The 20474-nt window shown below is 40.9% G+C and overlaps 1 non-coding gene across 1 annotated transcript; it reads right to left on the bottom strand.

Moving 5' to 3' along the window:
* Nucleotides 1–3019: 3019 nt before the first annotated feature.
* On the bottom strand, nucleotides 3020–3106 carry trnay-gua (transfer RNA tyrosine (anticodon GUA)). The gene is given in 2 exon segments: nucleotides 3020–3055; nucleotides 3070–3106. It is a non-coding gene; the product is annotated as a tRNA-Tyr (tRNA).
* Nucleotides 3107–20474: the final 17368 nt, after the last annotated feature.

Here is a 20474-nt window from a genome sequence, read left to right on the forward strand (position 1 = left end):
TTGAACTTGTTCCATCATCATTTTTTGATTAAGTTAGCTTGTAATTTTTGCCCCAGAACAAAATTAATAACTTTACATTGGGTCACATTCACTTTGCAAAGGAAAAATGACTTTTGATTAATCGAACATGTATATTGTTTCCGTTTCTGGAAGCTAATTTAAATTAAGGAAGCACTCGTTTCCATATATGAATAAATATTACTAATCTTAACAACATACTGTACATGAGCAATGTTACTGTTGTACATTATGCTACTCTTTAACAAAAATACTTATAAACTGCTAACTAACTATGTTGCATAAATATTGTTGCATAGTTACAAAACATGTTGTAATGCAATTAAAAAGGAACTCATAACAGCAGAGGCAGCACCCCTGACAAAAATTAAGGCCTTGGTTTCCAGCTTCCAGTCCAAAATTCATTTTTAGTTCACCTTCATTGCCACAAGTCTCTGGTAAAATCATCAATACATAAAATAAGTATGACTTCAAATATCAACCACAGTTAGATTAGTCAAAAGCAATTCTTCATTCTCCTTGAGGTGAAGGTCATTCACTCTAATGAACACACACAGACACAGACACTTTCTGAACTGCTTGTCCCCTACGGGGTCACAGGGAACTGGAGCCTACCCGGTAACACAGGGCGTAAGGCCGGAGGGGGAGGGGACACACTTACAGTCTGTCACAAGGCACCCCAAGCGGGACTCAAACCCCAGACCCACTGGAGAGCAGGACTTGGTCCAACCCACTGCGCCACTGCACCCCCCTACTCTAGTGAACACCTTCAACTTATATAGCAGTCACTCCTCACACAAACTTTGGTCAAGTGGGAATACAACCACAAAATTTCTCAGCACCGATACATTTGTAATGTCAAGTAGGGGAACGTTTTTCAACTTCTACCATCTGGATGTGGTTCAGAGTTGCATCCATGTTCTAATGGCAGGAGCCCAAGATAAATCCTTCCTGTACTTTCAGCACTATTAATGCCAAGTAAACCACATTCTCTGGTGCTTAGACCAGACGGCTTGAGGCTATGCTAAACTTCTACAACTTTCCCATCTCAGTGGAGGGTCTCAGCATTCACCCTTCTCTGAGTCTAAGCGGCTACTATTACTTGGCATTAAGCTCTACCTGTTTCTTTCAGTCTTTCTTTCTTGGAGTGGTACTGCTGTGTATACTCTGTATACAGTTGGCTGTATTCCAGATTATCATCTGCTGCATTCCTGAAGTCATCGCCTACAAAAAGAATTTCCTCAGAGATATACACAGCTTTTCATTTACTGTGCTGAAAACCTTCAGACACTTGTTGTTTCTAGTTATACCTTGACAATGAGCACCAACATCCTTTTTATCTCACTCACACACACATTTCCTGAACTGCTTGTCCCAAACAAGGTTGTGGGGAACCAGAGCCTACCCGGCAACAGAGGGCATAAGGCCGGAGGGGGAGGGGACACACCCAGGATGGGACACCACTCCGTCGCAAGGCACCCTGAGCGGGAATTGAACCCTAGACCAACTGGAGAGCACAACCCAGTCCAACCCACTGCGCCACCACACCCTCTTTTTTTTTTTTTTATCTATTTAATTTAAATATCTGCATTTCATATCCATTCTGTTTACGATAGGAGCTGGCATAAACAGGCAGCCATAGAAAATAAAGATGATGAGATTAACTAAAATGAGATGCCTGAAATGTGTGCTTTTTACTGAGAGATGCCTGAAATGTGTGCTTTTTACGAACCTAGGAATGCCTCTATTTCCAAATTCTTTACCAGTATATTGTCATTATTACATTAATAATTTTAAAAATTTTCAAGGGAACACACCACCAACCTGACTAGCTGCAACACTTTTGCTACGATTTGTTCCCGCACAATCAACCTCATATTTCTCACAATGCACAGAAATATTAAACAGCCTTTTGAGGGAGTAAATAATAGGATGAAAATGGTATTTTATACCTTCAGTCATTTTCTTCATATCATTGACTTGAATTAAATAGTATGACAGCTCACTTCTCTTTGAGTACTGAAATATAACTGGACTATATTTTCAGTGGTTGTTGCAAAAGGCTGTAAGAAATACCATTGCTTGTATTTGGACGGCACTGTCTGTGGAACTAAGATCACAGCACAAGTGATTATGAAACCAAAAATGTGACTGCTTAAATCCAAATACTGCTCTATAGCTGATTAGTTATGCTTTGACCTTAAGTAAATTCCCTTTCATAATCCCCTCTGCTCTGTAAGATAATTGCTAGAAAAACCTTTTTTTGGGTGAATAGCTTTTATTGCTAAAAAGTTTGCAACTAATTTATTTTGATGTACACACACAAAAGGAAGAAAACTGACTGACCGACTAACAGTACATTTATGTCTGTATCTTCAGATCATCTCCTTTAACTAAGATCTTGCCCAAAGCAGCTGTTCTCAGTTGATTTAAAGGTTTGATTTTATTATGGTTTCTTATTGTAATGACTCTGTGACTTACACTTTTAAACTTCAAGCTGGCTCAGTAACGCTTCTGTTATTACAATTTATTAATATTTCCCAAGGTAACAGGAGAAATAATTGTTATATTTATAAAGGACAATGCCTGTCCTTGAAAAAAACAACCTTCACAGACAAAACATGGCGGAAGTCTTTGGTCATTGTCCATGGGCCAAACGCCTTTGTTGATTTGTTAATATATTTTAAGCAGCTTTGCTGTTCACAAATAGAATTGTCCAACAAAATAAAAAAAAAAAAAATAAAAAAACGTTGGCGAGTAAAGCAGTATGTTAAATGGGTTTTTAATCCACCGAGACACACCGATAGCACGGGCGGCTACAACAGCCGTAGACTTCCGGGCGAAAAGCAGCAGGTGTTTATAAAATGGCGGGAACTTGTCCGGACACCGAACGCGGATGATCGTTCCACGGTCTCAGTGAGGATTTTTTTTCCTCATATGTCTGTTAGAAGGGAGGTTTAGTGGTGAGTGGGAAAGGGAGGTGTGAGTCAAAAGTGAGCCCTCCTTCGAGCCGGATTCGAACCAGCGACCTAAGGATGCCTCTTTTCTCCTCTACAGTCCTCCGCTCTACCAACTGAGCTATCGAAGGGAGACACGTCACAGCCCGCAGGGACCCGTATTTGTGGACGACATTCGCTCTTCTCTTCGCACGTGTTCCTTTATTGCTTTTATGTGTAAGTGTAGACTAAGACTTTGCCTAACTGTTGGGTAGAAGTAATACAACCTTTGAAACATAAACGTTAGGTTTCTAGGTGCCTTCGCTTCGTCTTGGGGAAAAAAAATAGGGTGCCTCTCGTAGCCCATGTTTTTATAAATATAAACAATATTATTAGTACTGTAATGTGAATGTATTTACTAAAAGCAGCAACCCTATCCTAACCCTAGGCTACTAGTAGTGGGCAGTGTTAGGAAAGCAGCATTAGTGTAGGATGAAAAGCCAAAATTCTTGGTTACGAAAACAAGCTCGCTGTAGAAAAAAGTTCACAATACTCCACCACAACCTAACACTGTCACTGCTTTGCAGGAGGAAGTCGGTTTTATTTCACTTTCTGAACATTTCTTTTTTGCTGTTGTCGTTGTTGTTGCAGTTACTGGCAGTGACAGTAAGTTTGGGAGCTGTGCGTAAAGAGAGGGTGCCACTGCACGGACCACCCCTTGCACTACATGCTTCGAGAGGCCCACCAGTTACTTTAAGGGCAGTACATCTATTACCAGTTCCAAACACCTCGAAACACTCCACTGGAATAAAACAGAGTGTCTTTAATATAGGGGAACGCTGCTCGTAAGAAAGCTGTCTGCAATTTTTAAGTATTTAGCAGTGTCTTTAGTTAGTATTGTGGCGCGCAGTGCCGTGGGTTCGGATGGGGCGAAGAAGGGCACGGAGGCAGCGTTCATAACGAACGATTTATTCGAACACTGGCACAAGGGAAATAATGCTCTCGGTCCAAGGACCCCCTTTCCTCCAGGACCTGCGCTAACAGCCAGCCTGCCTAGCACCCCTACATTCTCTCCAACACAGTGGCAGACACAGTCAACCCACCATTTCCCCCCGAAGTGCCCCCAGCGGTTACAAACATTATTTACAGATTTCCCATAATGCAACTATTTACATTAAATCAGTAACGTGAGTCGTTACAGTATTGTATCTGGTAGAAACATATACTGTATCAACTGATCATTTTACAGAAGGCAATAATTTGTCTCAGCAGCTGGCAAAGTGAAGCTCCATGAACATGACACACTAAGGAAACTGAGAATTTTGCTGTATTTATTTAATCACAAAATTTAAAAGCTGGTTACATACTCTTTATCGAACACATTCTTATAGTCGTTTCAGTAGCATCCTTTCAGGTGCACAATAACATTTCACGTCTGTTATCACCGTAGTTATTTTTAATGGCAAGTCTACAGAATTCTACAAGAGACTTTACCAGTAGCCATCCGTGAGCAAGAATGCTTCTCTCATCATTCTCTCTACAAATCAACCGAAAGAATTCATCTTAATGTGTGCTTCAAATGTTATTTCCCAAAACAGAGAAAGTTCTGATATAACTGACATGAATTTAACCTCTCATCCTTAGCTGGATGTGGATAGTCTCCAGGGTGAGGTTTCTAAGGTATCTGGGAGTGTGGTGTCAAATAAATATATTAAAAACTTAACTTCAGTTTGTGCTGTTTTCTGTCTCATTCTCTATTCCATTTACATTTATTCTTTTAGTGGACGCTTTTCTCCAAATCAGTATACATCATTGCATCTCAAAAAACAATGTATTACACCAAAAAACTGAGAGATCTGGATGGAGACTCGTGATTCTGGAGTACAGTTAATTTACCTGAAATCAGTATGTAAACCAGTACACATTACAAAAGTTGATGCATATAGTTTTTTAAAATAAAGCTTTACACAGTGTATATTTATTAAGCACATAGGAGATGAGAGGAGAAGTGAGTCTGAAAGAGACGTGTTTTGAGATCCTTCTTGAATGTTGAAAGAGGCTAGGTTGTTCTGCATGAGAGAGTTAGTTCATTACACCGCATAGGAGTCAGAACCGAAAACCTTTCGCCTCTGGTGTATGGAATCACCTAGAGGGCAAAGGAGGAGGAACATAACTGTCTGACCATAACCAGAGTTTAGAATTTGATACAGGCAGCTTCAGGAAGTCAATGAAGAGAGGCAAGGTCGGGGGGGAGACATGGGCTCGTTGTGGCAGGTCAAACACAACACATGCAGCGGTATTCTGTACCACCTGGAGAGGTTTGATGGAGGAGGCCGGAAGAGGAGAGAGTTGCAGTAGTCCAGGTAGGATATTACCATGGCTTGGTTCTCAAACTGGGTAGAGTTTGTTGTGAGATTATGGCAGATTACGTGGATGTTATGCATGATGTATCTGGAAGACTGGGTTGTGGTCCTCCAGATACATCCTGCATAATACAGTGTTATAGGTAGTGACATGGTGACATGGTGGTGCAGTGGGTTTGGCTGGTGCCCACTGTGTGGTAGGTTTGAGCCTTGCTTGGGGTCCCTTGCAATGGACTGGCATCCTATCCTGGATGTCTCTCCTCCCCTTTGGTCTTGTGCCCTGTGTTGCCAGGTAGGCTCCAGCTCCGTGCGACCCCGCTCAGAACAAGCAGTTCTTGACGTTGGTTGGGTGTATTGACACATCACATTTATGCATTTAGAAGATGCTTTTCTCTCCAAGTGATACATAACGAACAGTAAACAAAAGTTAAATTGGCAACAGAGAAAAAGTTACAGATGCAGATACTTAATTCTGAAAGCACAGTCAGTTTGTCCAATTCCACTGCACATTAAACAAGAACCTGCCTATAGAACTGATTGATTTTTTTGTTACTGAAAATGTTTGGTATTATAAACATAACAAAAACATTGAAAACAAAGAGTCATTGTACTTCCCCACAAGAAATATGTTAGATCTGGAAGAACATTTTTCAAGTCTAGACAAAAATCAATACGTATCTGAACTACATTAAGTGTCTAAAAAGATATGAAGGAAACGCTTCATGATTATACTGGCAGAATTTTTTCAGCTGATGATAGAAGACCACTGTCTTTCAACAAAATGCTTAAATTTTATTATGAGTGTGGTGTGTGTGCTACAGATATGATGTCTTCTGAATTGCTTTCTTTATTTTCTCACCAAAATCATCAAAATTAAACAGAACATGTACTGTTAAGTTGCGGTTGTCTTCTGTCATTTCCACACACACACATTTTCTGAACCGCTTGTCCCATTTAGGGTCATGGGGAACCAGAGCCTAACCTGGCAACACAGGGCATAAGGCTGGAGGGGGAGGGGACACACCCAGGACGGGACGCCAGTCTGTCGCAAGGCACCCCAAGCAGGACTCGAACCCCAGACCCACTGGAGAGCAGGACCCCGTCCAACCCACCGAGCCACCACATCCCCCCTGTCATTTCCATTCCTACCCAAAAAAAAAAAATCCCTTCAGGACAGGTAATGTAGTTTCCTCATATGGACATTTTGTGCATCTCTCTGTTTTGGGCTCTGTTTCCTGGGCCTAATGAAAGCGCAAGCCCTATAGTAACAGATGTTCTGTTAATATTAGCATATTGTGTTGCAACTGCATTTCACTGTCTCAGTTGTTTAAAAAACTACTCATCACAGTGCATTTCTGTATTCTAAGTACATATACATATATGAGTTCATTCTGTAATGTCTGCATGGCTAATCATTACTTTGTTTGCTTATCAGATCATCTTGGTTTCTTGTATGATTTGTGTAAGTTACAATTAATTTCAGTCTTTGAATGTTTGCCAAAGATTCAATAAATCCATAGCCAATTCTAATTTGGGTTGCTGTGTTGAGGAGTGCTTTCTGTTAAAGACTGGGGTTATGGCAGGGCACAGAAAGTGGTAAAGTTAATAATTCACCTGAACAGCTGTGGGATTTCAAAGAAAACACAGGAGGAGCATACACACCCCACACAAAAAGAGTTAATACTGGGATTTTAACCCATTATGCTGGATTTGTATAATGGCACAAACTTGGGATAGGAAGATGAATCCAGTTGCAGAGTTTATTTACAGTGATGATGGTACAGATCTTAGGGGGTTCGGTGGCACAGTGGGTTTGGCCAAGACCTGCTCTCCAGTTGGTCAGCGGCTCGACTTGGGGTTCCTTGCAACGGACTGGCTGGCATCCCGTCCTGGGTATGTCCCCTCTCCCTCCAGCCTTATGCCCTATGTGTTGCCAGGTTAGGCTCCGGCATGCTAGGAGCGGTTTAAGCCAATGTGTGTGTGTGTGTGTGAGACGGTGCAGATCTTCATGTGCAAAAAAGACTTCTGACACAACAGTGATAAAGCACCCTAACAGGGTAAAGATTGCACTAGGAATACATGGGAGCTGATCATGTCACCCGGAACACAGGGAGCCGAGACGGCTGAACCAAAGTGCAGCGTTGCTCGTTAGACGTTGAGGGAAGAGGCAAGGTCTCAAAACCAGGGACAGGCGAAGAGTCGGTCGATCAGCGAACAGGACAGGAACGAGGATCCATGGACGTGGTCGGAGAACGAAGCAAGGAGTCATAAAAAACCGGAGATCGTGGACAGAGCAAGAGTGTAGTAACACGAGGAAGGGTAGTTGTCCCAAATGAGATTCCGCAACGGTACGGGAGCTGAAGAGGGTCTTTATAGGGTGAGCGATTACTCATGAGCTAGTGCGGAGTCAGGTGTTGTTGTGTTGTGGGTGTGGACGTGACAGATCAACAGGAAAAAAATTTACAAAGTAAGATGATCATGACTCAGCAAAGACAGAGTCATCTTATGCCCTTTTTAACAGAGTCCTGATTAGAAGATGCAGGTCAGTTGTGCTAGGATTTTGCAGAGGAGGACCTTTTGTGTTCTGAGTCAACATGCTTCTGAAATGCCTCAAAGTTGTACTTAATGATTACTGCCATTTGGCATTACATTTGCAGTTGCTCATTTAGCAGATGCTTTTCTACAAAGTGTCGTACATCTCAGCTAAAAAAAACGAGTGCATTACATCAACAGAAAGAGAGACTTGGATGTAGACATGTGATTCTAAAGTACAGCTAATTTTCCCCATTCCACCATATGAACCAGGTACACAAATTACACAAATAGCTGCATTTTTACTCTTTTCTAGAAGTTCTTCTATTGATTTTTTTCTATCAGTTTTTCTTTCCTTTTTCAATAGTTTCTTTCCTCTGGTTTTTTTCTTTTTTTATGAAGGACGAACTTCATTTCAACAACTTTCAAAGGCAGCCTTCCAAGCAATGATAATATAGTTTTACATCTCTGTATGAACTTGGAAGCTCTTGCTTGTGTGGATTGCAGTCTTCCATAGAAACGTACCATAAAAAGATTTTAAGAAGTTCCAAGTAAGGTATTGTTGAATACTGATGCTTGGTGACCGTAATGCAATGCAATGAAATTCCTTGCAATAACAAATGCGGTGTGTTCGGCTTCCACAAGCAAGCATTCAATCTGTGCAGAAGTCCCATCCTCCTCACATCTTTAAGTAGGCACCAGCCAGGCTGGAGATCCTGGAAAGGGCCAGAATCACTGGTTCTCCTTTTGTGTTGCATTGTTTCCAGTTGCTCCTTTTCCCCGATAGCTCTTCAGCCTCATCTTTCATACAGGACTACCATTTATGGAGGAGATTGGCAGAGCTCATGCCCAGTGGCAAAAAAATCAGTTGGAAAGAATGCAGCAACCGCTTTTATTGTGGGAAAGAAAATAAATTACCACGGGCTGCATGTTATTCAGCATCTCTAAACATTCTCTCTTTACCTACATCCTCAAATGTGTTGTATATGCAGTATGTATATGTATATATCTGTAAATTGTTTTCCACAAACAATTATTGTACAAATTTGATTGTATATTTAACATTTATGCACAAATTCTGAAAGATTTGTTCTAATGTTATTTTGATTCAAGGTTTTCTTTATTTTCTTCATTGTATACACAGGCATTAAAATGCACAAAGATGCATCCTAAAGAGGCTTACAGAAGACACAGATTGTAGTCAGATCTGTGTAAATGCATGTAATTTTTCTGAATTGCTTTGAGTCGTGCAGTTGTGGACGCAGTGACCCTGCATGAACCAGATCATGCTGGAAATCAGAGGGCATCCTTTTCTGACATCCCCACCAAGTTTCAATTTACTATAATTTACCATAGAAGTACTAGAGGCTCACATGCAGGATTCAAAAAGACCTGACCAAGGAGATACAGTACTAACTACACAACTACTCGGAGTAATAAATTACGCTTGAGAAACCATCTGGAATTAAGCTATATAAATACTGGGCAACAGCACAGACAACCTTGACCAATGAAGAAGAGTGAATCTGAAAGCAGAAGCATAAGCATGCTTTTTTCTGGGCTGGCTACAAAGACTCAACAAATGATACGTAAATCCAAAAAACTACCTTATGAATCTGAATACTGAAGATTTATATCTGTGTTTTTCAGGAAAGAAGATATGGGTTTGCCTTTGCTCTGTGTCACAGAGGTCAAAACTGGCAAGAAAGTCTGAACCTGGACCCTTTGGATAAATCGACTCAAAGGGTTCCTGGTTCCCAGTGAAAGTCAGAATCAGCGTTTCCAGTGTTCCAACATCTGGTCCATCAGTAGGGAACCAGTGCACTCTATTGCCAAAGGATAGAGCAGACAAATTAAATGCTTCTTAGAAGCATGTATATGGATCGTTAGCCAAGTGACAGGCTTACTGACAAAAGACGCAGCATGTCAGCCAGTGACCATGTTTCCACACATCAATTCAACAAGTTCTGACATTGTTGCCACAGAGTGTAGTCCACAGTCCAGGTTCAGGCTAAATCAGGGATCACTAACAGGAATGCACCTGGAAATAATGAAATTGAAATATGCTAGCCTTGGTTTGGTAAGTTGCCATAACTGGTCAAAGTCATATGAGCCTTCTGTATCCATAAATACAAAACCCAGGCTAGGGTTCCAGAAAATCAAATCTATCTTCAAAGGAGTATCTCAATATATGTTTTTCTTTTTGCTATAGCTCATCATAACATCACTGATTGCTTCTTTCTTCTTCAGGTAATATCTCCATAGGTCCTGACCCAAAAGCATCAAGGGATAAACACTGAAAATTTCATTCATAGTGCAATTGTCTTCACACCTCTGTATGTATGTATGGGCATTCTTCCCTTGGACATTACACTTCTTGATTGTTATCCTTAGCAGAATTGCTTTGCAGAAAATTCAGACTAAATTCTGGCTTTCATAATATTTACAGTTGCTTCTGTTAAGAAGCACACATCTATCCTGCATGTAGCAAAAACCCAAAAAATGTACTCTAGTAATTGGCTACTTCAGAGAGCTATTTTGTCCTTTTATTCCCCTTTTCTGATAAACCATCTGTCCAACAGGCACATATTTAATCCCTAGTCCCAAAGACACCACTTCTGCGCAACTTCTGTAAAATATGGTGCCACAAAGAGCTGCTTTCTGAATCTTCCAGCTCTGTCCCACTGATAAAACATTGAGTAATCTTTGCAGCTACTGGCAGTTCAGAAACCGGCTCCAGCTGGAGTGCTGTCTTGCAACACACAGAGCAGTCTGTTATGTAAGAAGCAACTTAGGACACGGAAGGTGGCAAGTAATAGCAAGAAGTTAGACTTTTTCAGGAGTATACAATAGCAAGCTTTTTTATTTTACATTTATTCACTTAGCAGACACTTTTGTCCAAAGCAACTTACAACAGATACTATGCAGTGTTACTAGCCCACACCTTATTCACCAAGGTGACTACATTGCTAGATACACTACTTACAAGGGGTTACTCATCCATGCATCAGTGAAACACACTCACACACTATGGGAGAACCTGAACAGCATGTCTTTGGACTGTGGGAGGAAACCAGAGCACCCAGAGGAAACCCACACAGACACAGGAAGAACATGCAAACTCCACACAGACTAAGCAGGGAATGAACCCACATTCTGGGGGTGCGGTGGCGCAGTGGGTTGGACTGCAGTCCTGCTCTCCGGTGGGTCTGGGGTTCAAGTCCCGCTTGGGGTGCCTTGCGGCGGACTGGCGTCCTGTCCTGGGTGTGTCCCCTTCCCCCTCTGGCCTTACGCCCTGTGTTGCCGGGTAGGCTCCGGTTCCCCGTGACCCTGTAAGGGACAAGCGGTTCTGAAAATGTGTGTGTGTGTGTGTGTGTGTGTGTGTGTGAACCCACATTCTCTCACACCACCCAGGCAGTGTGAGACAGCAGCGCTACTTGCTGTGCCACCATGCTGCCCTTCTCCCATGTCTGGACTTCTGGGGGGCAATGCAAAACACAATACACAGGGGTAGCACTAATATTGATTTTTACATATTTCTACACCTAATATCACTTGATACAAGTGTAGATGAAGAAAGCAGATGGATTTGTATTGTACATTGAAACATTATGGAAACTGCATACAGCACATCACTATTCAGCTGTTTGTTTGCTCTCAGGAAGCTTCTTGCTAAGATACAACATTTTATTCACTCACCTACTCACTCATTCAATCAATCATTCTCCTTTGTTAACCATGCCTATGCTGGAATCACTGAGCTCTATGCTAGATGAGGTACGCCCTGGACAGGATACCAGTCCATTACAGGGTCGGCAAATAATCTCGTAATTTACACATATATTGATTTATATAGAAAACTCCAATATTTTATTTACTAATTTAACTATTTTTACAATAAAATAACAATAATGCACATAAAGGACTTTTTTTTTAAAAAGTGCATAAAATGTGTACATACAGAACATACAAATAATGCAAGACAAAACAAGAAAGTTTATTGAAACAAAAAGGATAAAAATTTCAGTTTACTAAAAAATTAAAAAACATTAAATGAAATCCCTGTATAGGTAAGAAATTTCTTTTAAAACATTCTCAGAAAGAAGTCTTTTCCACTGACTTTTAAAATTTGCTGTACATGGGGAATCGGTTATTATGAGCTACTCCATAACTACAAGTACCTGAATTGATTAAGCCAATGATAGAGGTTTTTAATTACCACTGTTGTCACACGTGAACAAGGTGCTTATTTTGAGATAAGCAGTTTCTGTATTGTTGCCTTCTGTTTGCTCTTCAGATTACAAGAATCAAAAAGCCACTCATACTAATAAGGCTCCCACACACACACACACACACACACACACACAACGTGTACAACCACTTCTCCTGAGCAGGGTCACGGCAAACCAGAGCCTAACTTGGCAACACAGGGTGCAAGACTGGAGGGGGAGGGGATGCACCCCAGGCAGATCACCAGTGTGTGCCCCAAGGCACCCCAAGCAGGACTCAAACCCTAGCCTCACCACACAGCAGGCCCCACCCCAACCTGCTACACCACCACACCCCCTTAATGAGGCTTAGGAGTGTGATATGTCCTTGCAGTAGACAAAACCACACTGCTATACCCCCAAAAGCTTACGTTGACTTTTCAGAGAGGCTCTGCCCTGGTGTCAATCCATTTACAGTGCTACAGTAGTGCACCAAATGGTGTTATGGTTAGCTGCCTTTAGACCAACCCTAACCAAGGTTCAAATCCCATCACCTGCTGTAGTACCCCTAAGTAAGGTACTTAAGAAAGTGCTATAGTACATATTACCTAGTTGTATAAAAGGGAAAATCATTATAAGTAGTTTAAGACTGTAAATCACTTTGGCGAGCAAAGTCAGGTAAAAATTAATCTAATGTAAACTTTGTGTTTACCAAAGAGATCAAACATAGCAGGTTCCCATCCAGCTATCTACAATTACTCAGAATCAATCCAGCATTTTCTCTCTCAGAGTGCAGTCATGTGTACCAACAGTGACTTTCTCAGATTAACTTTTTGCATTAGGTCACCGAATGGAAGTGCTTGTGGTTTTATCCCGTGTCTTAAGAACTTTTTGTACTTCCGCTGTTAACAATGGATCTTAGAGGATAACTTGTTTCTGTGTTGTGTTGGTTGCTGCAAAACAAGTTTGATATATCTTGTGGTGTAACTGAGTCTTTGAGCAGGCCTATTTGCGCAAGCCAGTCTATGTCACGGCATAAGCCAGTAATCACTGACACATGAATGACTCAATGCTTTCCTAATGGAGCAGCTGAAATTATTCTTAAAGAATGTACTCTGTACGGTTTTCTTTTAAATGTGACGATTTTTATCCCTTTGTCAAAATGTTACCGTTCATGAAAAATAAAGTATGAATATAAAATGTTAGGAGGATGTATAAAAAAATGTTAATTTCCTCCAAATTCCTATTTGGCTGTGATCAACAGTTAGATTCTGGAGAGAGAGGAAGTCAAAAGGAACACATTTCTGTGAAAGAAAACATCCACTTATACAAAAAATATTTCAGTTTGCAGCCAAAAGACATGTGAAATCTTATCTCCAGCAGCCAACTTCACATTGGAGGAGGCACCATCCCTGAATACATGTAGCTCTCCTCCCTGACTTTTGTGTGTGTTTGTGTTTGAGGCCTCTATGTGCTCTCTATCCCTGTTTGCCACATGCTGTCAGCTTTGCTGGAAGCCCCCTGGTAAGTTCTTTCTAATTTGCCTGGAATGGAGCCACACATTTGTCTATGTATTACTGCTACTTAATTAAAAAAAATAAATAATATATAGAGGAATGCAACAGAGAGGGAAGAAACCTTTTCTGGGGCATTTAGCCAGACTGAAAATCCCCCAGAAGAGGAAAAATGTGAAAAGAGGGTTTGACCTCTGATATATTCCAATTGCGTAACAAGTTTCAAAGAATTATATTCACTGCCTAAACCCATGTCAGTCTTTATATTCTATAAAACCTCCATCATATATTATGCTTTTAACTTTAATACATCCCAAAATTGTAAATAAATAATAGAGCTTCTTTTACTTACCAGCATTGTTGCAAAAATGGTTCTTGAGAAAGGGAATTAGATGAGGAGTTATTGATTATGGCTGGATAAAAGGGCACACTTCATGTTCTTTTTACAGGTGGTAAAGAAATAATTTTTTAATTAATTCATTGATTATAAGTAACCATTTGTTTAATACAGAGTCATGGTGGTCTGGAGCATGTCATGGAAGCATAGCTACAAGGCAGGGTACACCCCAGATTGGGTTAGGGTCCATTGTTGGGCTTAACAATGTTTTTTCCTTCTTGTCAGCAGACAACTTGACTTTGCCGCAGGCAATACTTAGCTGCCCATAAGAGCAGCTATCAGTCAGTTTGCCTAGAGCATCTGTTCCATGCCATCATGTAACCCCAGTGGAACTTTGCAGGACACAAATCTACAACAAAGAAAAGAAAAGCAAGGCTGCTAGATAAGAGACAGCTTTTGATCAAATGTAATGTACATTCTTTTGTGCAACCCCAACTATACTGAGCGCTCTACATATTTTAATATTTGTTCTTGTCAAGATAAAACTAACACACTGCATGAGTTCTTATTCATGCCAGACTGTATCTGAATTAGATGCTCCCAAAAAGTACTTAGAAGTTTAAAGCCATGTGATGTACAGCACTTGTCATCTAGCAAATCTCACAGCTACTAACAGGATGTACATGTTTAGTAATTATCTGCTAGGAAATATGAAACCTTTCCTTCAGTCTGGTATTACTTGATGAAGTTCTCAGGGTCCTTCTCCCTGCAGCAAAGTTGAAAAACAACTGATTTGTGGGTTAAACAAAATTATATTTGTTTATACATATATATAATGTAATGACCTGCATTATGGGTCGTTATATTACATGAATATGCTTGGCTTCACTGAGAGGTGGAGTGGGAAACTCGGTTTCTTGTAAATAGTTGAATTGTGGGTAAAATGGAATTGCGTTCAACCGCTGTGGGAAACCACGGGGGTGAATATAATATATAAGGGGTGAGTGTGTTGAATATAAGGGGGTGAGTGTGTTGGCCAGTGAAAAGGGAAGGAAAGCCTGAGGGGTGCTAAGTAGGCTGGGAAGGCTGGCTTGAGGTGCAGGTTCTTGAGGAAAAAGGGTTCTTGGACCAAGATAATTAGTTCCGTGTGTTCATGCCTATATCCCTCCCTGTGGGCCGCTGTTCCAATAAATGTTCCTAATGAAAGCTGTCCATGCATCCTTCTTTGCCCCATCTGAACCCACCACACTACAGTACGCTCTGAAAACAATTGGTTTAGACACACACACACACACACACACACATTTTCAGAACCGCTTGTCCCGTACAGGGTCACGGGGAACCGGAGCCTACCCGGCAACACAGGGCGTAAGGCCTGAGGGGGAAGGGGACACACCCAGGACGGGACGCCAGTCCGTCGCAAGGTACCCCAAGCGGGACTCGAACCCCAGACCCACTGGACAGCAGGACTGTGGTCCAACCCACTGCGCCACCGCACCCCCTGGTTTAGACACATTTAAAGGTTATTTTTCGGTCCTGCCAGAGACCTCAAGGAACATAGCCATTTAGGAAGTTATAATTTTTCAAGTGTAATAATGGCATGTGGCTTTTACAAAGTCATAAAAAAGCATGCACCATTTAAAATAACAAACCTCAAGGATTAACAATCTATGTACCCTTTATACAATACAATAAAACAATAGTTCAGTGGCAGTTCATTTACCAACAATCAGACTGTATCCAATAGCATTCAGTGGAAAATGGCATAATGGTAACAGAGAAAGTATTCTTTTGTGTCCGCTGAAGGGAATAGACAGGACTTTGTGGTCCCTGTGACTGGGCTCTCATTAGAACATCATGACATAGTCGGTACTATAGCAGAGCTATGACGGAAATGAAAGCTGGTTAGCAGTTCAAGTCCCAGAAGGCACCACTGAATGCTTTAGCAACGTAATTAAAATGATTTGTAACGGTGAAATACCCTGCTGTATAAATTAGTTGTTTCTGGCCAAAAAAGAACCAGTGAAGCAACAAGATGCTAAATACTACTAAAAGAACATCGAAAAAGGGAAAGTCAGAGGGAGAGAGCAGGGATGTTGTTTACTGAGGAATGGACCTGAATGGAAGCAGGTGTATGTGGCTTTTTATATTATACCTTAGCTGAAAGAGCATTGTTCGAAATCCTCTATATTTGCAACGGCAATACCTACCACATCACTGCTGGCAATGCTGTAATAGTCTCGATGGCTCTCATCTGTGCTTTGGAAGAGTGTGCTGAGACACAAATAGAGGGTGAGGCTATGAGTTTGGTTCAGCTGCGCAACGTGACTCCCTTCAGCCAAACTACTTGATTGTGTTGAGGGCTTCCGTTCATTTCAGTCTCCATTTAGCAGCCACACAGAGGCCCCCCAACCATCCGTTCTCTCCGGATGTGAGTGGGAGGCTAAACTCCAGTGGATCAGCCAGTACTCAGCTCTCTCATAACACTACAGGCCAGCAAAGAGCAAGCAAGAGATGATCTGGCTGAATGGCATCACATTCTCATCATTCCTGGCTCCATTCCATTTTCCAACCTACATTAAAAGGTAGAGGATACAATCCCAAGTTCTTGCTTCATTCATATTCTCTCTGTGACAGAATGAGAGTAGCAGTGCCTCAGCAACCAGAGCAAACATGTACACATGTACAACCACAGATATGATCCACACCTGAACTTATAAATGCAGCAAAGTCTACATGATACAGCATATGTGTGATTAATTTAACGCTCAGTTTTCACACGTGAATTTCACAGCTAGGTGACTTCTACAGCATGCCTTTCTGTGAGAAGCATTCTAACGTGATGCTATGAGAATCTGCAAAAGTGCCTGAATCAACTGTTTTTTCTATTTTTATCAGTGAATGTGACGTGAATTGGGAGAAGGAGGAGGGAGTTCACACTTCTCCTCTGCTGTGTTAGATGGAACAGCATGGACTTGCTCTCAAAGACCAGGATTTGGATCATGATTGTCAGGGGGAAGATAAAGCGGAGGATGATGAAGACAAGTGTGAAGAAAAGCTTTTGTGCCCCACACTGAGATTTAAGAACTCCTAACTTTTTTTCCAACTTGATGAATGGTTCTGCAGAGCAGTAAGATGTAATGCAGCAACATCTCCAGTTCAGGAAAGTTTAATTGCAATTTCATAATGGCCTGGTCTCATTCTGGCATATTTATATACCCAGAGGTCTATCTCCACTTTTACTTTCTTGCTAGTAAAAGAAAATATTAATGAACAGGACACCACATGAAATCTTTTTCAAACTTTCAGCACAAAACCAATTATAAAGAAAAATGGACCTACTGCAAGGTATGGTGATAGGGCAATGAGTACTATTCAGACTGAATGGCAATATTAAATTAATCAATAAATTAATTGATTAATAAATTAATGTGTTCAGAACTCCCTGATTTATATAGTCACAGTTTCTCAAGGACTGCACACAAAGTTTTTAAACAGAAACCCCAATTTATCAGAAAATATGGTTATGTAGCACACACACATAATATCTGCAACCAGTTATCCTGACCAGGGTCGCAGCAAACAGGAGCCTAACCCGACAACACAGGGCACAAGGCTGGAGGGGGAGGGCATGACTCGAACGAGGGAAAGTCAGAGGGAGAGAGCAGGGATGTTGTTTACTGAGGAATGGACCTGAATGGAAGCAGGTGTATGTGGCTTTTTATATTATACCTTAGCTGAAAGAGCATTGTTCGAAAGCATGACTTGAACCCAGACCCACCAGAAAGCAGGACCTAGCCAAACCCGCTGTGTCACCGCACCCCCCTATGTATATATATATACTGTACATATATACATTTATTATTATTATTATTATTATTATTATTATTCTTAAAAATATCAGAGAAATTGTATTCATATTATATGAATGGCAATGATAATGATGTTCCTGTCTACAGTATAGAACAGATTAATCTTATTATAATGCAAAATCAACTGATATTATGATATTTCAATAAGAGTGTTGGAGAATACCACAATTTTACTTTCTTTTTAGGAGAAGGCAGCATGGATTTCAGCCAAGGTTGTCAGGCTGAAGTGGGCTGGCTCTTCAGCATCTATAAGACACCAAGTCTTTGGTCCCTCCAATTACTTGGTCCAGAACTTCTGTTTAGCTCATAAGACGAATAATTTCATAACATTAGAAAACATGATAGTTATGCTATAATTTGACTGACTTCTTTAGATTGTATGCTGGTTCAAATTTGGGTCATGTTTGGTACAACCATATTTGAAATATTTATCAGTGTGCAATCAAAGTAAATTAGTCATTTGGGAACATGCAGCTATTTCCTCATTTTGCAAAGTTAAGGTTTCTTATAAATAATCTCCCTGAACGTAGCATAAATACAATTGGAAGGTAAATTCTTTCATTTGTATTTGAACCAGTCAGTTCTTTTTTCACATTTTGAACCCTGGCAGACCTGGTGCTAACTGTGTTACAACAGTCTGAGATAAGGTTTTGATAAGCCACATGAATAATTTATAAAATATGTAAGAAATAAATCCATTTATACAATGCTTTCCTGTAGGTTATGTAAACTACATTTTTAAAAACAAATTCTTTTAATATTACAACTTTTTTTACTGATTTCTTTAAACAGAGATCAAAACAAAGATGCAGTATTTTAACCATCATATTGAAACCAGGAAAGCAAACCAAATAATGAGCAGAATTTGTAATTGACCAAATGTATACACAAGCCAGTTCCTCCTTTTCTTTTTTCTTTTACTGAAGATGAGAATGAAGAGGGTAGAACTATAAGCAGAACTGAACTATAAGCAGAACATAGACGCATCTGGCTAAATGCAATTGAAGTTGGTAAAGAAAATCAGCCTCAGTTTCCACATGCCATTACCGTAGTGAGTTTATTGAATGGGTCAGCAAAATTGGGATGTGTCATATCTAGATTTAAGTAATCAGGCTAACTGGATATGATATACTGTTTTTGTGTGTGGTAATTAAAAAAAAATGAAAAAGAAACCTTCACTAAATTGCAGCCAATAATAGTGAGGTGGGCGTGGCCACACTCCTTCATGCCATCATCGCTTTGGATAGATTTAGTCGCGTTAGGAACAAAAAAAGAAAAGCGGGAAATTTGGCAAGGCCCCCCAAAAGGAACTGGTTGTAGGACTTTCTGTCAGTGAAAATTACAGAGTAAATATCTGTAGTTATATATAATTCAATATGACTACCAAGAAGTTGGGGGCACGGTGGCGCAGCGGGCTTGGCCGGGTGCTGCTCTCTGGCGGGTCTGGGGTTTAGGTCCTGCTTGGGGTGCCTTGCGACGGACTGGCGTCCCGTGCTGGGTGTGTCCCCTCCGCCTCCAGCCTTTAGCCCTGAGTTGCTGGGTTAGGCTCCGGCTCCCCGTGTGTGTGTGTGTGTGTGTGTGTGTGCGTATAACAGAAATTACAGCAATTACAACACCTGTTTATTCAAGAATGATTCCACCTTTATGTAAGATAATCAGAAGCATATGTTGCTGTAAGTTAATTTTAACTTGTGAAAGTATAACCATATGAGCATCAGGCATGCAAGGTGCTAAGTCAAACCTGACCAAATCAACCAATCATGTGGTTTCCAAGGTGAATCAAGAGAGGAACAGATGTGGGTTGCCCAGTGCTTCCTCTGTACATTGGAGGAGGCAAACACAGAGCTGCTGTGTACCCCAAGAAGGACTTGAACCCCAGACACACCACACAGCAAAGCACTACTCAAACCCACCGCACCACCGCATGCCCACATATGGACATCAGGACCATAATAATGGTCATGGAATCAGGACCATATCCGGTACTCAATGCTTATGAAAATTTGAGTTAAAACCTTTTTTAAGAAAGATCAGATAATTTGAGACAAGGGTATAAACTTAACTGGTTCATAAATTTGGAGGAATACCACCACCATTAATACCTTTACTATTAATAACTATTAAAGTAATAACTTTACTATTAACTGCTGTCAAGTACGGGGGTGCGGTGGTGCAGTGGGTTGGACTGGGTCCTGCTCTCTGGTGGGTCTGGGGTTCAACTCCTGCTTGGGGTGCCTTGCAAGGGACTGGTGTCCCATCCTGGGTGTGTCCCCTCCCCCTCCAGCCCTACGCCCTGAGTTGCTGGGTTGGGCTCCGGTTCCCTGCAACCCCGTATGGGACAAGCAGTTCAGAAAATGTGTGTGTGTGTGTGTGTATTGTCAAGTACATTAATAGTACAGTTTTACCAACAGATGTCATAGGCAGAGGGAATGAAGCGAAGTCATTTGTGGCTAAAGGTGGTGGTGTTCAACCTTTAATGCTATTTTTATACTATGCTATCCTGGTTTTCATATTATCCATTAAATGTCACTGTGGCCAGTTTAATAGCTTACTAGCCCTATATTATCATAATAAACTGACTGATATTCACTTAAAAAAATGTATCTTTTATTCGGAATGTGTCTGTGTGTGTGTGTGTTTTTCTGTATGTTCAGATGGTTCACAAAGCAGGTAGGTGCAATAAGAGGAAATATC

This window comes from Scleropages formosus, chromosome 20 (assembly GCF_900964775.1).
Source record: "Scleropages formosus chromosome 20, fSclFor1.1, whole genome shotgun sequence".
In the NCBI taxonomy this organism is placed as follows: Eukaryota; Metazoa; Chordata; class Actinopteri; order Osteoglossiformes; family Osteoglossidae; genus Scleropages; species Scleropages formosus.